This window comes from Cebus imitator, unplaced genomic scaffold (genome assembly GCF_001604975.1).
Source record: "Cebus imitator isolate Cc_AM_T3 unplaced genomic scaffold, Cebus_imitator-1.0 Scaffold188, whole genome shotgun sequence".
In the NCBI taxonomy this organism is placed as follows: domain Eukaryota; kingdom Metazoa; phylum Chordata; class Mammalia; order Primates; family Cebidae; genus Cebus; species Cebus imitator.
In genome coordinates, this window is record NW_016107503.1 from 6,232,354 (window position 1) to 6,241,508 (window position 9,155).

At 41.9% G+C, this 9,155-nt stretch overlaps 1 protein-coding gene across 4 annotated transcripts in view; it reads left to right on the forward strand.

The window, feature by feature from the left end:
• Positions 1 to 9,155, forward strand: part of OTUD7B (OTU deubiquitinase 7B) — a 69,615-nt gene that overhangs the window by 23,950 nt on the left and 36,510 nt on the right. The window contains exon 1 of one of the 4 annotated variants that reach the window (XM_017546397.2): positions 6,008 to 6,018. The exons of the other annotated variants lie outside the window; for them this stretch is intronic. The gene's annotated coding sequence lies outside the window, so the exon portion shown is untranslated. Of the gene's footprint in view, positions 1 to 6,007; positions 6,019 to 9,155 lie in introns of those variants that run through there. 4 annotated transcript variants of the gene reach the window in all.

Sequence of the window (9,155 nt, forward strand, 5' to 3'; positions counted from 1 at the left end):
CCACCATGCCCAGCTGATTTTTTGTATTTTTAGTAGAGACGGAGTTTCACCATGTTGACCAGGATGGCCTCGATCTCTTGACCTCGTGATCCACCTGCCTCGGCCTCCCAAAGTGCTGGGATTACAGGCTTGAGCCACCGCGCCCGGCCAGTCCCTGATCTTTTTATTACCCTTTGGTTGTTAATGGGATTTGTCTGATGGAGTTTTTTTTTTTTTTTGGCCCTGTCGCTTAGGCTGGAGTACAGTGCGTGATCTCGGCTCAAGCAACCTCCACCTCCTGAGTTCAAGCAATTCTGCCTCAGCCTCCTGAGTAGCTAGGATTGCAGGCATGCACCACCACACCCAGCTAATTTTTGTATTTTTAATGAAGACGGGGTTTCACCATGTTGGCCAGTGTGGTGGCCAACATGGGCCCTGACCTTATGATCTGCCCACCTCAGCCTCCCGAAGTGCTATGATTACAGGCATGAGGCACCGTACCTGGCCATCTGATGGGGTTTTATATCAGGCCTGCTATTTGTAGGCCTGATATAAAACTAGAAATTCTTTAAAAAAATAGTTAAATTTTGTTCTGACACACACATACTAATGGTGGTAATGAAACCATAGGGCTAGCTCCTGAGATCTTAATGTTGTGTACCCACAAGAGCATATGATAAATACATTGTTTCAGGTGTGATTATATGATTAAGTTGAGTTTGTTTTACTCCATGTTTGACTTAGGGGGAGAAAGTGACATTCCCCAAGTATATCCTGCATTAGAGGGGAAAACAACCCAGAAGTATGCATGGTGAGTAGGTGATGCAAACATTTCCTTCCAATAATCAAAAAAATAGGCAATATACATGAGATTAAGACACTATTACAAAATCTTTGAACCTGGAATGAGTAAAAGTAATAAGAGGTAGGTACAGGTTGGGGAGGTAGGATTGGTAGATTAAGACATTGGGATTCCAGTAAATATGTATGAAATTGCTGTTCCTGGAGATTTGGGAATGAATGAGCTATGTAGCTGTGTCTGCACATCTAGGAAAGGACAGACACTTTTCTTTTGCTGTTATTTTTGAGGGACCATCTAGTGGAAGGTACAACTAAGGGACCCCTTTTAGGATATTTTCTTGAAGGCTTGAGTTGAAAGACACTGGATTGGGAATGGTAGACTGGGCACTGTGTGTATGTGTCAAGACTGTTTTAGAAATGGTCGTGGGACTAAGGGTTTGTTTGGGAGGAGTAGAGGAAGATTTTAAAGGAAAGAGATAGGGAGGGGGCTGTGTTGGGCACCAGTGAAGTGACGCAGAGTGTGTGGGAGGGAATGGGGCACAAAGAAGGCAACTGACAATTTTTGAAGATTTATTGTGTCAATAAGCTTCCCTAAGGCTTCACATATGTTACTTAATCTTAACGGGTGGGCTGAAATGCATACATTTCCCCCATTTTATACATGAAGAATCTGAGGCAAAATGGTTCTGTTACTTACCTATGATTACACAGCCCTTAGGTAGTAGCTCTAGGATTGGAACCTAGACCCGTCTCAATCCAGAGCCGGTTCTTTCTTTTGGTGTGGAGTTGAGAGGGGTGAAGCAGCGAGAGTGGACCTCCACGTGGTGGACTGCCCATGTCTTCTTGTCCCTGGACGAAATGTGCCATTGTGTAAGTGTATGATCTCTGGAGTCAGCTGGGGTGAGTTCATAAAAATCCTGGGTCTGCCACTTTTACCTGTGTTGCTTTGGGCATTTAGCTACCCTCTGTGAGCTTTAGTATCTTCCTTCATCTGTGTTGTACAGTAACAATACAGACCTCTTAGAGTTGTTTGGAAGTTTAAGTGAAATAATATCTAAAGCTTTAAAACATGTTTCTTTCACTTCTTTCAGAATCATCTTGTTACCTCTGGATTGTAACATTTAGTGTTACATAGGTCCCTTTAGAGTAGGGTTGGTCTGGATTCAGGACTAGATTTACAAATAAAAGATAAAAGAAAAAAAAGTATAATTGGTCATATTTTCTTTCTAAAAAGGTTATATTCTGTTTCTTTGACTTGAAGGATACATATTAATTAAAAACAATCTGCCAAGACAGTCATTCATTTCTCCCTCCCACCTAATCAAGAATTATGTGAAAGTTCTAAGAAAGTTCTCCTCTTTCTCCCTGCCTGGCTGGATTCCTTGGGACTGACATCATAGATATGGAGGAGTCTCTGACTTTTGAAACTTTTTGACAGTCTTGAATGTTGTGGTTTTGGGAAGAGTTAGAGAGGACTCAAATGCAGCTCTAATGCTTCAGTGGAATCAAGGGATAGGTAGAGAGTGAAAATGTGGAAGCTTTTGGGGATGTTGTAAATGAAAGAATGTAGGGTCAGTAGTTTCTCTGGCATTTTAATAGAGCTTTATTATCCATGGTCTTTAATTTTGAGTCATTTTTCTCTGTTATTAACTAATTTGAACACTTGGAACATGCAGACTGATTTTAATATTATTCTGAACTAAACAATAGGAAGATAAATTTGCTGCATGTAGTCATATAACAGTCTTCAGCAGATGTCTTTGAGATGAGTTACTGCTTTAGACTTGTCTGTGTACAGCACTGATAGACTATCAATAGTACTGTGTGTTTGTGTTATGGGGTACCATACAAACATACTCCAGTTTATCTGAACAAAAATGGAGTGTCTGCTGGATGCTAGGGAATATCAGATGAACAAGCCAAGATTCCTGCCCTCAAATTGTTCTAGGTTTAGTGGGGAGACAAACATGTGAATAAACACAACTACCATGCAGGGTGATAAACATTATGATAGAAGTATAGAGTCCAGGATGCAGTGGGGGTACCAAGAAAGAAGTGGGCAATTTAGGAAGTCAGAGAAGTTTTGCAAATGAGGTCGCATTTAAGTTAGTTTTAAAGAAGAGGTAAGAATTCACCTGCTACACCTAGGAGTTACTCCAGGTAGAGGGAACAATATATGCAAAGGGACTGAAATTTGAAGAACATAGTACACTTGGGGGAACTCCCAGTACAAGGAAGGGCATGATGGGAGGTAGGTAAGGCTGGAGAGATCGGTAGAGCCAGATCATGAAGGGTCTCGTTTGTCCTGTATAGATTTTTTTTTTTTTTTTTTTTTTATAAAGGGTCTCACTGTCCCTCAGGCTGAGTGCAGTGGTGCCATCGTGGCTTATTGCAGCATCGACCTCCTGTGCTCAAGCAATCCTCCCACCTCAGCCTCCTGAGTAGCTGGGACTACAGGTGTGTGCCTCCACACCCAGCTAATTAAGTTAATTAATTGATTGATTTTTTTTGGTAGAGATGAGTTCCCACTACATCACCCAGGCTGGTCTTAAACTCCTGGACTCAAGTGATCCTGCCTCCTTGGCCTTCCAAAGTGCTAAGATTACAGGCACAAGCCACCGTGCCTGACCCTATATAGGAATTTGGTTTTTTGTGTGTTTGTTTGTTTTGAGACAGTCTCACTCTGTTGCCCAAGCTGGAGTGCAGTGGCACGATCTTGGCTCACTGTAACTTCTACCTCCCAGATTCAAGGGATTCTCCTGCCTCAGCCTCCCGAGTAGCTAGGATTAAAGGTGCATGCCACCACACCATACCTGGCTAATTTTTGTATTTTCAGTAGAGATGGGGTTCACCATGTTGGCCAGGCTGGTCTTGAACTCCCGACCTCAAGTGATCTGCCCACCTCAGCCTCCCAAAGTGCTGGGATTATAGGCATGAGCCACTGCACCTGGCCTCTGTATAGGAATTTGAATCTTAGGCTTTAGCCATTGAAAATCCATTGAAGAATTTAGAACAGTGGGATATAATAATATCATATTTGCATTTTAAATTGTTCATAGTGGTTGCCTGTGGAGGCCAATCAATGGATGGAGAGAGAGAGAGAGAGGGGTTAGGGAGCTATTTCCTGGGGCCCAGGTTATGAAAACCTGAGGTAGAATAAAAGAGCTGTAGCCTGTGGAAGGTTTTAGATGGATTTGAGAGATATTTAAAGTAAAACTCAGTGAAAGATTATTTGTGAGGATAAGGCAAGAGAGAAGTCCAGGACGGCTCCCTGGCTTGTGACTTGGATGATTAGGGAAATGTTAGGACTATTTGCCACAACAGGCAATATTGGAAGAGGAATAGTTTGAAAGGGTGGGAGACAGAGATGAGAGAATAAGCTCATGTTTTTATGTATTGAGTTTGAAGTGCCTGTATGATTCCCAGGTGAGGTGGAAGGAATTTGGGGCTGCAGATACATTTGGAGTCATGAAAATTTGGGTGCTTAGGTCTGTGAATGAAGTTTCAATGAGAAGATGGAAGGCCTAAGCCTAGAATGGCGGGTACACTAAGTTTGGTTCAGGCACAGAAATGGTAGTCCACAAAGGTGACCAAGACACAGGGCCAGAGAAGCAGGAAGAGTAGTCAGTATCAAATGCTACAAAGAGATCAGAAGTGAGGATGATTGTGATGATCTTATGTATAAGCCAGTGCCATTCTGTTTCTGCAGAAGCCTGCTTTTGTAGGTTGAGGACTAGGAGTTTTGCACGGAAGAGGAGAGTAACAACTAATAAGTGGGAGGAGGGGAGGAAACCTAAAGGAACCCCTCTTGCTTTGTTTTGTAATTTTGTGTGTGTGTGTGTGTGTGTGTGTGTGTGTGTGTGTGTGTGAAGTAGAAGTCAAGTAAGGAGTAAGGAGAGGTGATGTGGATTGGGTGGGAGGCTCAAGGAGCATGGTGAAGGTTTGGGATAGTAGCTCAGAAGATTGATTGAAGTACTAAAGTCAAGCAAAAGACAGCAGTGTTTCAGTAAAAGGAAGGTGACCAAATAATATATGTTAGTAGTCATATTGCTCTGCAAGGTTAGCAGGGAAGTTAGAATCTGTCCAAGGAAGTGGGATCTATCCAAGTTAGACAGATGAAATGGATAAGGGAACTAAATTTTCACAGGAAAGTAAGTTAGGTGATCCATTATTGGTTTTACTTTGTTAGGCAAGAAGAGATAAAGTGGAATCTATCAATTTTTCTCAATCTTCACTGCCATTATGCTGGTTTAGTTCACCATCATCTATTTTGCAATAATTTTCTAATCAGTTCTCTCCCTAAATCCACTGTGCTTCTTCCAAACTCTTCTCACTGTAACCAGGGTAAATTTTAACAACTCAAATCTGATTATGTTCTACCTCTACATGCAACCCTTCAGTGGCTTCTCATGATGTTTAAGATCTCAAATCTTTAACAGGGTCCATTAGGCCCTTTCTTCATCCTTCTGTAGCATTGTTTTTGCCTTTATGCTCCTTCCTGCCTTAGAACTTTGGTGTATGTTTCCTCTGCTTGGAGCATTCTGCCTTTCCCAATTTGTCTCTCCAATTGCTACTTAATCTTAATTCGTAGATGGACCATAATTTCCTTGGGGAAGCTTTTCCTGAATCTCTGTAGGAGATAACACCCTTCTATAACATTTCTTTATTATAATTGTAAAATTATTTAAAGAGATTATGAAACTAAGGCAGAAATGTTAGATGAATTGTGCTGGTGGATATTGAAATTGCTCAGGAAGATGGTAGGATTTTGTGGGGTTTTTTCTTCCTGCTGGAAGCTTTTGAGGATAGGGATTGTGTGTAGTTCACTGTTTTGTTTTTAGTCCTAAGCATAGTGCCTCACACAGAGGCACTCCAAATACTTTTGTTGAATTAATGAATAAGGTGGGTAAGAGACTAGATGTCTTAGTGAGCAGGCAGGTTTAAAAGTAGAGAGGAAAAGCTGGAAGGAGGTGAGGTTGTGGCCAGAGTGAAATGTTCGAGTTTAAGATTTAGAGGTGGAATGGTTTCAGGAAATGGCAGGGTCCAGGTTTGAGTTGTTGTTAGGGAGATGGAGGTGTTAGTATTAGAAGAGATTATGAAATTCTAAGGCAGAAATGTTAGTTGAGTTGTGCAGATGGCCTAAAATTGCTCAGGAAGATGGTAGGATTTAATATCATATAAGTGCCTTTGGTCCCAGCTACTCAGGAGGCTGAGGTGGGGATTGCCTGAGCCTCGGGGGTGGAGGTTGCAGTGAGCTGAGGATCGCGCCATTGCACTCCAGCCTAGGCGACAGATCGAGACGCCATCTCAGGGGAAAAAAAAAGTTATATAATGCAGGTGTTTAAGTCTTTGATAAATATGAGGAATAGGCACAATATTTTCCTATGGTGAACGAATTAAATGAGTAAGAATCAGGGCAGTTTCAGGGATCAGTAATGCCCTAGTGTGGTACAGTGAAAGAGCATGAGTTCAGACTATCTAGGTTCAGACTTTGGGCCACCTACCTGACTTTTCAAGTCTTTTTTGTTTCTGTTTGTAAATTGGGAATAATGAGACCTGCTGCAAGAGTTTTGCCATTAATGAGGAAGAGTGTTTTTAGAAGTGCTTAACTAATATTAACTTCTTCATTTTTATTCTTGACTGCTGTCATTCAAGATGGTATGGAAGTAGGGGTGATAGGCAAAGATGGCAGAAGCAAACTTTGAACAAGATAATTTATTCAGCATGTTAAGTTTATATGATGGGGTCAGCACAAATATTTATAATGAATGTATATACAAGCAAGTACTGATATAAGGAAAGGATTTTGTAAATTAAAGGCCACTGTTTGGCTTATAACACCACCATGATATTGATCTACAACAAATGTTTATGTAAAGAAATGCTTTGTCTAATAGTTTTCCGTGAAAATTCCATCGTGCATGGAAAGTAGGTTTTATTTTCCTTTTGAACAGAATAAAGATCGTTATGTGAAAGTTATGGTTGGGGTGGGGGGGCTGGTGATAGATTTTGCTTTAGTTTAGAAAAGCGTTTTCTAACAGTTCAAGCTGTCTAACAATAAAGTGGACATTATGGCAAAGTAATGAGGTCCTCATCAGACCTTGTATTCAAGTGGAGACTACATGATTTATGTCACAGATGTAACAGAAGGATTCTTGCATGGGGGCAGGTATTTGGATTAAGAAATTGCTAAAGGCCCTTTCAGTTGGAAGATTTTGATGCCAGATGAGAATGGGCATCAAATTTAATTGAATTTACACCATTCAATTAAATAGTTGAGAGCCTCTTGTGTTTTATTTGAAAGGTTGAAAGCCACTGTTTTTTTTTTCTTCTTCCTCCTGTGTGCTAAGACAGAGCCAAAGACTGTGTGTGTGTGTATGTTTTTTTTGTAACAGGGTCTCACTCAGTCACCCAGATTGGAGAGAAGGGGCATGACTGTCACTCACATAGCCTTGATCTCCCAGGCTCAAGCAGTCTTCCTACATCAGCCACTTGAGTAGCTGGGACTATAGGCACACACCACCATGCTTAGCTAGTTAAAAAATTTTTTTAGACACAGGGTCCCACTATGTTGTCCAGGCTGGTCTCAAACTCCTGGGCTCAAGTGACCCTCCTGCCTCAGCTTCTCAAAGTGCTAGGATTACAGGCAGGAGCCACTGTGCCCAGCCCAAACTTTTTCTTTTTTTTTTTTTAAACAGAGTCTTGCTCTGTTGCCCAGGCTGGAGTGCAGTGGTACCATCTCAGCTCACTGCAACCTCCACCTCCCTAGTTTAAGTGATCCTTCTGCCTCAGCCTCCCTAGAAGCTGGGACTAGCCACCACGCCAGGCTAATTTTTCTATTTTTAGTAGAGATGGGGTTACACCATGTTGGCCAGGCTGGTCTCAAACTCCTGACCTCAGGTGATCTGCCTGCCTCGGCCTCTCAAAGTGCTGGAATTACAGGCATGAGCCACCATGCCTAACCAAACACTGTGTTTTAATCATTGGCTTTGGTATCTCCATTTCGAATTTGAAAAGCTTAAGCCAGGTGTTAGTGGTGATATAACAAAAGCTGTTGTTCTCACTTGTTGGGGTTAGGTCAGGGTCCACAGTATGCACCTGGAGACATCAAATATAAGAAGGTGCTGTTAAGAAGTTTGGCTTAGTGCCTCAAATGTTTGCTAAAGAGCAGGGCATTCTAGAGAATGTTAAACCTGTAAATTATTTTGTTAAAATGTTTTTTTGAGAAGTATGGCCTGTGTGCTATGTTGACATGTGAGCTCTATGATGCCATAACACTGGTTTTCATTCACTTCTCTCTCTCAGAAGTCTGTGTCTGGCTGTGAAATTGCCTACATGCCTATGGCTTAGTCAACTCTTTTCCTTTGTGCTGAGCACCTGTTTGTGATTGGTATTTTGTGTACTTGTTGTATATTTCTCACATTCTCTCAGAACATTGTTAAAATGGCTTTACAGTTGCATTACTTTTCTTTTTTTTTTTTTTTGGACATAGAGTCTTGCTCTGTCACCCAGGCTAGAGTGCATTGCCGTGATCTGAGCTCACTGTAACCTTCGCCTCCCGTGTTCCCGTGTTCAAGCGATTCTCCTGCCTCAGCCTCCTGAGTAGCTGGGACTACAGGCATGCACCACCACCCCCAGCCAATTTTTTGTAGTTTTAGTAGAGACAGAGTTTCACCATGTTAGCCAGGATGGTCTCCATCTCCTGACTCTAATTCATGATCTGCGCGCCTCAGCCTCCCAAAGTGCTGGGACTAAAGCGTGAGTCACCGCGCCCGGCCGCATTACTTTTTCTTTCATTACTTTTTTTTTCTAAAGAAAGAAGATTAGGCCGGCACGGTGGCTCATGCCTATAATCCAGCACTTTGGGAGGCCGAGGTGGGTGGATCACGAGGTCAAGAGATCGAGACCATCCTGGTCAACATGGTAAAACCTTGTCTCTACTAAAAATACAAAAATTAGCTGGGCATGGTGGCAGGCGCCTGTAGTCCCAGCTACTCAGGAGGCTAAGGCAGGAGAATTGCTTGAACCCAGGAGGCGGAGGTTGTGGTGAGCTGAGATTGTGCCATTGCACTCCGGCCTGGGTAACAAGTGAAACTCCGTCTCAAAAAAAAGAAAGAAGATTAAAATTTATTTTGCAGCTAAGCACTTGGTTTTGGATTATTCGTGTATATAAGTTATTTGAGCTACTACCACTTCCTGTAACCTAAGGCTGTGGCTAAAATGGGTTTGGAGAAGAAATTCTTGCCTGTATTGGGAGGGGGGGATTTATTCATCTATTAATTCTAAAGGTATTTAATTCCTAATTCCTGAAGGTAAGGGACTAATTTACTTTATGTCTTGACATTTTAAATTTGAAGAATCTTAGACCAAAAATT